The sequence below is a fragment of the Myodes glareolus genome, chromosome 2 (genome assembly GCF_982192425.1).
Source record: "Myodes glareolus chromosome 2, mMyoGla1.1, whole genome shotgun sequence".
Taxonomy (NCBI): Eukaryota; Metazoa; Chordata; class Mammalia; order Rodentia; family Cricetidae; genus Myodes; species Myodes glareolus.
In genome coordinates this window covers 73454519-73466713 of record NC_142027.1, presented here as the reverse complement: position 1 = coordinate 73466713, position 12195 = coordinate 73454519, and the positions used below count along the sequence as shown (strand labels likewise).

The following is a 12195-nucleotide window of genomic DNA, read 5'->3' as shown; positions in this document are numbered from 1 at the left end:
ATTGTTATCTCTTTTACTAACTTGGGAATTTTTTGTGTAATGATTCTTCCAATAACCTATTGAAGGAATATAGTGTTCACAGGAAGCAATCTATGTTTTTGAACTTAGGAACTTTTTCCTACCACATTCAATCCCCATATGAATCCTGAAAATATTTCATCCAGAAGAATAGCTGAGAATAAATGAATCAGTTAATGGGATAACAACATATGTATATTCCAATTTACTAGTATAAGACACATGAAAAACTAAGACAACATAACTCCTCCAGAAATTAGTAACTCTACAGAAATTCAGTGTAGCAGGAGTATATGAGATGGAATTATAGACAGAGAACTCAAAAGAATGAGTATGTTTGAAGAAATCTAAGAAAAAAATTAAGTCATGATTGAAACACACAAACTGAAGTAAAAAGTTAGTGTGAGATATGAAAGAGAGTTTCAACAAACAGAAAGAAATATTGAAGAAAAATCTATCTCACACTCAAAACAATAAGTCAAATAAAGAGATCCATAGAAAGTCCTACCAATAAAGACATCAGTGAGAGGACAGAATATCTTAGCTGGAAGACAATGTTGGAGAAATTAACAATCAAACAAGGACAGAAACAAAATATGATGGCACTAGAAGCAAGTCAAAGATATATGTGACACTCAGGAAAATAGAAATTTATGGAAAATAGACTGACTAACTCTAATTATGTGCAAATGTGTTATGTAGACTACTGAGAGATGTAGGAGGAGGCTGCTTATTTGTACTGGCCTCCTTGAACCAAAATAATCACACAGAAACTGTATTAATTAAATCACTGCTTGGTCCACTAGCTCTATTTTCTTATTGGATAGCTCTTACATATTAATTTAATCCATTTATATTAATCTGTGTATTGCCACGTAGCTGTGGTTTACTGGCTAAAGTTCTGTCTTGCTCAGGCAGGGCTACCTAGCTTCTCTCTGACTCCACCTCTTTCCTCCCAGCATCCAGCTTAGTTTTCCCTATCTAGTTCTGTTTCCCTATATATCTGCTATAAGCTCAAAGCAGTTCCTTTATTTATCAATGGTAATCACAGCATACAGAGGGAAATCCCACATTACCTCCCCTTTTCTGCTTAAATAGAAAGGATGGTTTTAACTTTAACATAGTAAAATTACATATAACAAAACAGATATCAAGCAAGAATTATAGTTACAATATTTATATGCATTTTATCTTTTATCATAACTAAGGAAAATTAAAACTATAAATTCTTCAACTCCATCAAAGTCTCCAGAAGGATATAATATTACCTAAGTAAACAGGAAGTGCATTATAAGCAACTTCCAAAACTCTAGAAATAATAGAGGCATCTCACTGGCTGGACAGTCATCCAAAGTTCTTCTGTACCATTGGGGCATCCATATTTAGCCTACAGGAAACTTTTCAACAGTTTTCAACAAACTTTTCAAACTTTTCAACAAAACAGGAAATTTCAAAGAGAGTTCGACCTTTATTGGCAATTTGTCAGTTGCTTTTTTCTGTGTCCTGCAGGATGTTTGGCAGACCCTTTCATGACCCGGGAACCCCGAAGGATTGTCTCACCTTTAGGCAAATTTAGCAGTCATTTCTCTGCAGATCCTGCATGTCCAGTATATCAAGCAGTCCAGGCAAGAGCAGTTTCTTGCCCAAATGGCTAAGCAACTCCACAAAGGGCCTATTTGTTGCCCTTGTTCCTCTTGAAGTAATTGGTGCTGCCAGGAACAGATACGTCTCATTGTCATGAAAAGTCCAAAGTTCTTAAACATTTTAAATGACAAATTCTGAAGGTCTCTGAAAATTTGAAGAATAGATATCTAATTGAAATGTATCTCTATATATCTAGAAAACCTAACTAACATGGCTACAAGCTTGACTATTATAGATGATTATCTATTTACCTATATTTCCTAATTACACATTACATTTTTAAATGAGGTTCACAACCAAAATACCTTAATCAAGAGCATAAGTATATATACATTATAACAAAATTGATCTTAAATTTGTATCAACAAATCAAGATCCATACCCATGCAAATCCCTATCGCATAATCCCCTTTAAATGTCAACAAACTTTTATAAACAAAATTTGGGAATTTGGGTATAGATCTCTAGACTACTTCCTGTTGATTGGGGGCACTGTTAATCAGGTCTTTCATAGTGTATCCTGTGTGCTAGATTCATCTCAGTCAGCAGTTGGGTGAAGTAATTTTTTGGGAGAGTTCAAAGTGACCTTTCAGGTCAAACCATATTAGTCTAGAATGAACCCACAGGTTCTCATCCTCTGTGGAAACAAAAGAAGAATCTCTTTGCCAGTGCTTTTTTATAGGTGAATTGAGTCCATTGATATTAAGTGATATTAATGACCAATGGTTGTTAACTCCAGTTATTTTATTTTATTTTTTTTTTTTGGTGGTAGAGTTTGTGTGTTTCCCTTCTTTGAGTTGTGCTGGTGAGGGTCGCTAGATGACTGAGTTATTGTGGGCATTGTTGGATACCTTGGGTTGTGATTTTCCATCTGTTTCTTTCTATAAGACTGGGTTTGTGGTTACGTATTGTTTAAATTTGTTTTTATCCTGGAATATTTTGTTTTCTCCATTGATGGTGAATGAAAGCTTGGCTGGGTATAGTCTTCTGGGCTTGCATCCATGGTCTCTTAGTTTCTGCAGCACATCTATCCAGGACCTTCTGGCTTTCATGGTTTCCATGGAGAAGTCAGATTTAAGTCTGATAGGTTTACCTTTATAAGTTACTTGACCTTTTTCCTTTGCAGCTCTTAATATTCTTTCTTTATTCTGTACGTTTTGTGTTCGATTATTATATTGTGAGGGGATTTTTCTCCCCCAGTCTATTTGGTGTTCTGTATGCTTCTTGTATCTTCATAAGAATATCCTTCTTTAGGTTGGGAAAGTTTTCTTTTATAATTTTGTTGAATATATTTTCTGGGCCTTTGAGCTGTAATTCTTCTCTTTCTTCTACCTCTATTTTATTCTTAGGTTTGGTCTTTTTATTGTGTCCCAGATTTCCTGGATGTTTTGTGATGAGAATTGGTTTGATTTGCTGTTTTCTTTGATCAGTGTGTTTATTTCCTCTATAGTATTTTCAGCATCTGAGATTCTTTCTTCTATCTCTTGTATTCTGTTGGTTATGCTTGTCTCTGTAGTCTCTGTTCGTTTACCCAGATTTTCTGTAATCAGCCAGCACTCGGTTTGTATTTTTTTCATTGCCTCCATTTCAGTTTTCTAATCTTGAACTGTTTCCATTATCTCTTTGATTGTTTTTTCTTGGTTTCCTAGGGTATCTTTTAGGGATTCATTCATTTCTTCAAACTTTTTGTTATTCTTATCATCCATTTCATTAAGGGAGTTTTTCACATCCTGTTTCAGGGACTCGATCACTTTTATAATGTCTATTTTTTCTACTTCTTCTGGGATTAGGGTGTTCAAGTATTCCTGTTGTATGTTCGCTGGGTTCTGGTGTTATGTTGTTTTACAGATTGTTGGAGGAATTTTTGCATTGGCGCCTGCCCATCTCTTTCTTCAAATGCTCTCTGATGGATCTTCTGGTACAGGATCAGGGCCTCTTGCTGACCAGGGACCTTGCAGACAGAAGGACTAGTTTGCTGCATGCAGGCTTAGTGAAACAAAGGAACTCTTCCAGGTTACACTCACCACCCAGTCCCAGTCCCAAAACAGGCTTAGCTGGGGGGTCTTATGACCCCAAAGAAGGGAAAGGGTGCCTGGGAGCAAGCTTGGATGGGATAGGAAGAGAGAGGCAATAGCCAGGAGAGAAGCCTCTGCAGAATGACCAGAAAGTTTAGGGAGTTGAGGAGTGTCTGTGCTCTCTTTCCGCGACTTCTGTTGGCCAGTAAGGAACACACTCACCTCTTCCTTTATATATCAAAGGTAATCACAGCACACAGAGGGAAATCCCACATCAGAGAGAGAGAGAAGGAATCAACAGGCTTGAATACCTAGGAACTATATTAACTCAAGGTCAACCTGACAGGTGAGACGGGCTGTTGAAACAGTAGTGGAAAGAATGTTCTGAGGTTAACCAACCACCATCAACCTGGCTTTGAGGCCTCCTTTACAAGTGATAATACATACTTGATACTGTAACCTAGTTAAACCCTGTAAGTGGAGAGGTCATGGGCTCTATGAGATCACTTACTTCTGTTTAGATACATTGCAACAACACAAATATGGATTGTAACTACTTATATTTATGCCCATAGACAAATGCTATACTTTTTCTTAATCAGAGAAGCTTGTCTTTGCAGTTAATGGCAAAGAATGAAGAGACCTGTGGCTGCTCAAGGTTCTTGGAAAAAGTGATAGCTGAGTATTAAACTCTAAACAGGGCCTTTATATCATACCTTCTAAGACACAGGGAATACTGATAAGAAAGCAGGAGGAGTGGACAAAACAGAAGATAGAGAGAAGGGTTAAAAAATGTTTCCTGTGGTGTATACACAGCAATTGCAGACATGATCTCACAGTAACTGTGGTTTCCTGCCCTGGGCATACATAAGACTGTGTCTGTCCACAGTCCATCAAGAACCCTGTTGGAAACTACTGAGGCTCTATCCCTCTCTACTGAAATATTGGCCACAGATATACTTGGCAGGAGGCAGTCATTGTTTTCAGTCATGTACCCAATAGTAATCTCACCAGGCTCAAATGAATATTTCCAAACCTATGGTCACACAGATGATCCTGGTTAAAAATCTCCTTGTTATAAAACAAAATATAAATGTGGTAAATAGACCTGTAGGGAGAAGGGCAGACAACTGGAGTGGAAGGAGATATAAGACCATGGAGAGTGATAGCAAACAGAATGTATTCTATGAAAATATAGGATTATCAGTGAGAACATTTTAATTAATAGAAAAGTGAAAAAAATAAAAGAAAAATGGTCATTGACTACAGATTATATTTTTGGAAAAATTATGCAGCATCATTAAATGAGAATATTATGAAGGTGCTTTAAAATGAATAGTGTTTCAGATTTATATAGAGAGAACATATGATTAAAGAAAAATTGCTTGTTTCTTAACCAGACTGTAACTTTATGAGAATCAATATCATATATTTTGTTTAACATATACATTCCACATTTTATATTTATTACCAAATTTATACACACACACACACACACACACACACACACACACACACACACACACATATATATATATAAAATTTCTGACTATTTTAGGAAACCAAGTATTTTACAAATAACATAACACTCTTTCTAGGCAGATGCATGTATTTCTCTCTTAGGGTCCTCTTTATTGTCTAGGTTCTCTGAGATTGTGGACTTTAGGCTGTTTTTCTTTGTTTCATATCTAAAAGCCATTTATGAGTGAATACATATTATTTTGTCTGGGTTACCTCACTCAGGATGTTTTTTTCTAGTTCTGTTCATTTGTCTGCAAATTTCAAGATGTCACTAATTTTTACCACTGAGTAGTACTCCATCATATAAATGCACCACATTTTCCTTATCCATTCTTCAATTGAGGGCCTCTAGGTTGTCTCCAGGTTCTGGCCATTACAAATAATGCTCCTGTAAACATAGTTGAGCACATGTCCTTGTGGGAACAACCTTTGGTTCTATGCTCAAGAGTGAGGAAAAGACAAGATCTTCTGAGTAAAATGGGAGTGTGGGGACAGGGAGGAGGATGAAAGGGGAGAAGGGAGGCAGGAAGGGTAGTTGGGGTAAAATGTTTAGCTCAACTAAAAATAATAAATTATAAATAAACTCATAAAATCAAATGTGATGAAATAAACAAACAATCACAAAATCTCCAACACTATGTATACATCTAGAAAAGAATGCAGGGACAAAGGCCACAGGGAAACTGAAACAAAGGAGAATTAATAAGTTAAACTGAGAGACAAATAATATGGGCAACAGGAAAGCCATGAGAGCAGAATGTCCTGGAAGTACCACCCGTGTGCTGGAAAGAGGAAGAGAGTTCAAATCAAAAACAGGCACTATGCATTTAGGGTGTTTTCCAGTTTAACAAAGCTGTAACTTTTCACAGACAGGACTACTTCAGTCTCAAGATGATTGAATTCTATCTTCCCAAGACCCTGCACTTAGTCCTTTTGTAGTGTATCTACCAAAACCTTTTGTCTTCCTCAGAGTTGCTTCATAAATTCTTATACAGCTTTAGATATTTTTCTAGAGTGAAGGACCTCAATGAAAAGATTAACAAAAGGTCGTTTGTGAAAGTCAAACTATCCAGTGGATGCTGATGAATTGTTGCGTGTTAATTATGAGGGTTACTGTTGTTAGAGCTTAGATTCCCATGCTTTGGTGGTCTTATCTTGAAAAACATAGCAGAAAATGCAAGCTATATATAAAATTCCAGTTAGAGAGACATTTTTCCAGATTGAAGTCCAGCTTCCATTTGAAATAACTGGTCAGATTTACTATTAAATAGATCAGTTATGTGTTAAAGTTGGACAGAAAATCCCAAACCCAAGAGTCACACAAGTCTGGAAACCCAAGCACATTTCTGCTTTTAATGACCAGATTGTGTATATCTCATATATAAGTAAAATCTCTACAGAAGAGCATAGTAATTTAGTGAACTTACAAAGTGTTCAGGATTTTCATAAGAAGTCACCTGAGTGAACCATTTATGATTTGATAAAACCATTAATGGTTTGTTATTTTACGGAAAATAATAGCTTTATTGACACCTGTGAAAAGTGTTTTTAGATGTAGATATTCTAATCTTTAATTATATTTTAAATATTCCAATTAATTACCTTTGATCATTACAATATTTTTATTAAACTCTATATTTAGATTTTTTACTCCAATATTTGTGTGATGTGCATATAAGTATAGGTGCTGACATGTGCAGTATGTGTGTGAATGCCCATGTATGTGCAGGGACAAATACATGTGCGTGTATACGTGTTCAGGTCTCAGGGTGATCTGGGAAAATTCTCTCAAGGGCTGGGTCTCTCAATCAAGCTAGTGTTTGCCACTCATCTTACCCTAGGGTTTTTTCGCCTCAGCCGTCCAAAGTTAGGATTAAAGGCAAACTACCCTGCCCACCCTGTTCTGATACGGGTTCTCAGGATCCAAACTGTAGCTCTCCTGGTTGCCCGGCAAGTGTTTGAAATGCAGAGACCTCCCCTTAGTCTGTGAATTTATTTTTTTTTTTTAGGTAGAATGCAAAGTAATAGTTTTCCTTAAAGCAATTTAGACATAGACAATAAATATGAATGTTGAAGCATAAGATTCATGGCGTTTATTTTCTTTTATTGCAATATATTTTACTTTATCTTACAGAGTAGTCTTTCTTGGACGGCCAGCCTCCAAATCATGACACGGGAACTTATTACTAATTATAAATGCTTGGCTTTATCTAGGTTTGTTTCTAGCTAGACTTTTGTTTTAAAACTTAAATTAGCCCATTTCTATTCATCTATGTGATGCCCCACATTTGTTTCCTCATCTGTGCACTGCCCATCCTATTTCCTGCTTTCTCCATGTCTGACTGGCTGTGACTGGCTGGTCCCTGGCTGGCCCCTGGCTGGCCCCTGGCTGGCCCCTGGCTGGCTGGCTGGCTCCCTCTTTCTCTCTGTCCTCCAGCCACACCTATCACTCCTCTGCCTAGCTATTGGCCATTCAGCTTTTTATTAGACCAATCAGGTAGCTTAGGCAAGCAAGGGGAAACAGCAACACACTTTATATAGTTAAACAAATGCAGCATAAACAAATGCAACACACCTTTATATAGTTAAATGACTATTCTATTCCATAACAATTTTATGGATTGCATATAGGAATTTAATCATCTCCTAACTATTGTTAATTTTTTTAAATTGGTCTCTACATCTCCAGAATAATTTTTTTCTTTTTCTTTTTTATAATAAAGCACTCTCCTATAAGACATTTCAAAGTATACCCAATGAAAATAGAAAAAAAATCTATGTGTCTTTAGGTCACTGAAATCATTTTTTTCTGAGAATTTGCAAATCTGTCTCCCTTTGCTTACTTCACCACATACTTTGTCTTGTAAACTATTGAAAATTTTAGACGAAGGTTTTTTGTTTAGTTATTTTTAGCTTCATCAGTTGGTCTTTTATCTTTTGTAGTGTACAAGGTATAGATGTCAAATGACTGAAGTATTATGTTTAAAGGTAAATGGATCCAAACAGAAAACTGATCAAGTCCAGGAAAATGAATTCAGGACTACGTGATAGAACACAAAGAAGATAAAATTCTTCAAGTTGATATGTCCCCAGGAGCTATGGGCTCAATTGATGAACACCTGTCAGTTCTTTTAAGAAAGGTGGATTAAAAGGTAAGTTTCTTTAAAATACACTTCACACACAGGGATTATTGCCACTATCTCATGGGTACATTTCTTTATTTGGAAAATTCTGACTATGAAGTTATGTGCCCAAAGTTTGTTTGTTGGTACAAGGGTGAACTTACAGGTGGGAAGCAACCAACAGTCCTACTTAGCTGTGATGCCATAACCACATCAATGACCAGCATGACACAGTAACCCTAAGGTGTAGTCATATCATAACTACCTTGGCAATAACCAGCATTTCTCTAATTGGACTTAAGACCTGATTAACAAGAGAACAACTATGCCTGATACTGGAAGCCTAGATAACTACCCAGTGCTAGTAAAGCCACGGTCATTGGGAAAGACTTTGCAACCACTAACTTACTAAAACATCATTATCCCTAACAACATTCTGTAAATATTTCTCCTTATACTTACAGATGAGTGTACTTTTCATCCTTCATCAAGGGTACTTCCCTTTGCAACAGAAAACCACAAACAATAAAACTGCATAGTGTGACATCCACACATAGTTTCGTGTCATAGTCTTTGGTGACATTATTAGCTTATTTGGAATAGGCTACCTTCAGGTGTGAGTTAGTCTGATTCCTTCCTTTGAATCTTAGGTCAGCTTTGTTGTCATATGAGCCAGCCACTCTTTTCTAGATTTGCTGTTGATCTAGACAACAGTTTCTTCAGATTTGTTAGAGTTACTGCATACCTAACAGAAATAATTCCACTCAGATAGATTTGGATAAAGTAAGATTTATTGTACATATGTGAAAATTTAATGAAATAAAATCCTAAGCAAAATAATAAGAATAAACACATAACAATAAGCTGTAAGAACTTATTGATCTATTGACCATGGTAGCATACACAGAGTTAACAGGAATTCAAAGCACAGTAGGAGAGATTCATATGTACATACCTGAGCCTGCGTACTAAACTCATATTCTAAAAATTGTCGTTTTTAGCCTAGAAAAAAAGAAAGAAAATGAAATAAACAAGTTTCCTGCTCACCATATGTTATTATTAGCCAGGATTTTAATTTTTTTAGTTTCCATTTTATAAGAAAACAGATGTTTCTGAATAGGTGTAGGTGGGTGGACTGAAACATCTACGAACACAGAAGCTTTTGTATCTATTTTTTAAAAGAGAGCCATCATAGCCCGCCTTCCTCTAAAAGCCTTTAGCAGCACCTGTTTTTACACTCTACTGCAATTTTCATTTGTCTTCCTTTAACCTAGTTTGATCAAATAAATAAATAATAATGAAACACAGTTTACTTTATTTGCTTCTTAAAAATTGAAGCAGCCCCGAGGGAAAATAGCCAGTTGTCCAGTAGCCTGTGTAATAACCTTGCACTACGCGTCCATCTGTCCCTTCATTTCCTTCCCTGTTCCAGTTCTCACCACTTCATACCCCCTCTTTTCTTCTTAAATGAACTCCATACTGTTTGTTTCTCTCAAAAATAATTTCTTCAAAATCGCGAGTCCTTGTGGGGGGTGGGAGGGCAGAAGATCCATCATGGTGGCTCGAGTGTGGCCGCTGATGAGGTTCCTCATCAAGGGAGGAGTAGCAAGGGGATGGGGTGGGAGCAGTGCATCTTGTTTATGACCAGGAGCTTCTGGGGTCCAGTGACAAGAGTCAGGTTGTCTTAAGAAAGGCTGAGGAGGTGGTGCTAACAGCTAAAGAGTTCAGTCAACAGGTCTGAGTTACCACAGCTCCCAGCCCCTGCAACGGTACTATCTTTCCTAACTTCCGTGACTCCTGGAACTCAGACATCATATCTGTCATGGCAACTTTGTCCATGGCCCCACCAAGGCCCCAGAATATTCTAAGGAGGGTTGGGAATACGTGAAAAAACACAGCAAGTAACACATGCTAACTGACCCAGTGGTATGGGGCAGCGGGAGGGGAGAGCAAGACCAGAATGCCACAGACAAGACCACAGTGGTGGCAGCTTCCTACCTTGCTGGTCCAATAAAGGACTTGGGAATAATTATTATTAGTAATAATAATAATATTAATTGCTTGAAAATAGATAATTGGGTTTAAGAACTGCAAGCCCCTAAATTGTTAGGAGATTCTAGGGTTGTCAAGCCATTTTACCTTTCTACCTTACTTTTCTCTGAGATTTTATTTCCCCAACTCCATAATCTTGTTATCAGATCTCTCAACAAGATTAAACAAAATTATGCATTCCACATTTTTAGAGTAAGGCTTTATTTTAAGCAAATACCATGAATTGCTGTTTACTGTCCTTACTCCAAAGCCATCAAGAGCTTCCTAACATAAAGAATGGATTCTGAATGTCTGTTCATGGCGTTTGGACCTTGCTGCAGATGATAGCTAACACGTTCATCAGTATAGGTGTCTTCATGGGTCCAGTGTTAGGAGGTGGCTGAGGTCCCTGAAATGATTTGCTTTCTTGCTCCTGTTGATCATTTCTGTGGACTTTCTTCTATTTCCAATGCCTTTCTCTAGCCTTCTATGTTGATTAGAATGTAGGTCATTTATCTTTCCAGAACCTTTTCCAGAAACCTTTCCCTGCAAGGAGGTGACATATGTTCTTGACTATATAGTGCTTTCTCTTTTGATGAGCTCATCCTCAACAAAGTTAAACAGCACAGAATGCTCTGCCTTGTGCCCCTATGAAGTTGCTCCTTGGTCATTATAGTTGGAAAGTGATGAATTTGAATGACAATTACATGTCTCGGTTTCTTTTCCCTTACATAACTTGCACACCCTAACAGAAAGTGGTAAGAGCATTGGTACTCACTGCCTGCTGAGTTGATAAAGATAGAAATTAGGGTGCATAAGAGTCGTCATGTTTATGTGTGTTTGGAGGAGTGCTCTGTGTCCACACTGTGTTTTCACGTTTGGGATAGAAAGATGATATTGTAGGAGGAAGCTGAAAAAGAATTTTAAAAAATGACCATTATGAGCTTCTGAGAAATCCATTCTAGCTGTTAATTTCACATGTAATTACTGGTTCTCAACTTATACCACTCACAGTTATGAGGTACCAAGGGTGTAGCAGTGAGACAACAACTCTGCAATCATCTATATATGAAAAAGAGATGTGGGAATCTAACAAGGAAACAAATACATGGAAACAAGAGTTTTGTGGTTAATGTTGCAACATATGTATATTGGGAAAGGGGGATGAAAAAATGTAAGGTTTGCAATGTCGAACAGGTGGTCAGGAAAATCCCATTGGTGAGGTGATGTGCAGGTATTGAACTGGGTGAGGATCCTGTGGGTACCCACAAAGGCCAGAAGGCACATCAGATCCCGTGGAGTTTGGTTACAAGCATTTGTTGCTCACTGGAATTGGGTGCTGGGATGTAACTTCTATCTAGGGACAAGCACAATTAACTACCGAGTCATTGCTTCAGCCTTGGATATTTATTTTTAACTTATAAATACTGGTATTCTATAAGATGTATACACTTGTTATTATTAGCTATATTACCATTTATCATAGTCTTTCTTCTTTATTTGTTGATTTGTGAGTTTTTGGCCACCTGCGTTTCTGTTTCTGGTAAGGCTTGATTTCCAGACAAGACGATGTTCTCAAATATTAGTGATTCAGTTTGTGCTGAAGAGCTGGTATTTGCCTCTGCCTAACTTCAGCAAAATCTATAAAGAATCTTTCTGGGAACATTAAGAGGTACGACATAGTGGACTTGGACATTTTGTTTTATGTTAAATTATGACATTGGAATCCATACGCCGGGCATGTTACCCCCTGAATTTTGGGAGGCTGAGAAGTGATTTAGGCAATTATTCAAGGCAGAACAACTGGGCTGTCTGCAGAAAATGTGTGGATGAAAGCTTGGCTC

At 37.2% G+C, this 12195-nt stretch overlaps 1 pseudogene; it reads left to right on the top strand.

Annotated features, from left to right (window-relative positions):
- Window positions 1-9874: 9874 nt before the first annotated feature.
- On the top strand, window positions 9875-10225 carry LOC125413010 (MICOS complex subunit MIC13 pseudogene; annotated as a pseudogene).
- Window positions 10226-12195: the final 1970 nt, after the last annotated feature.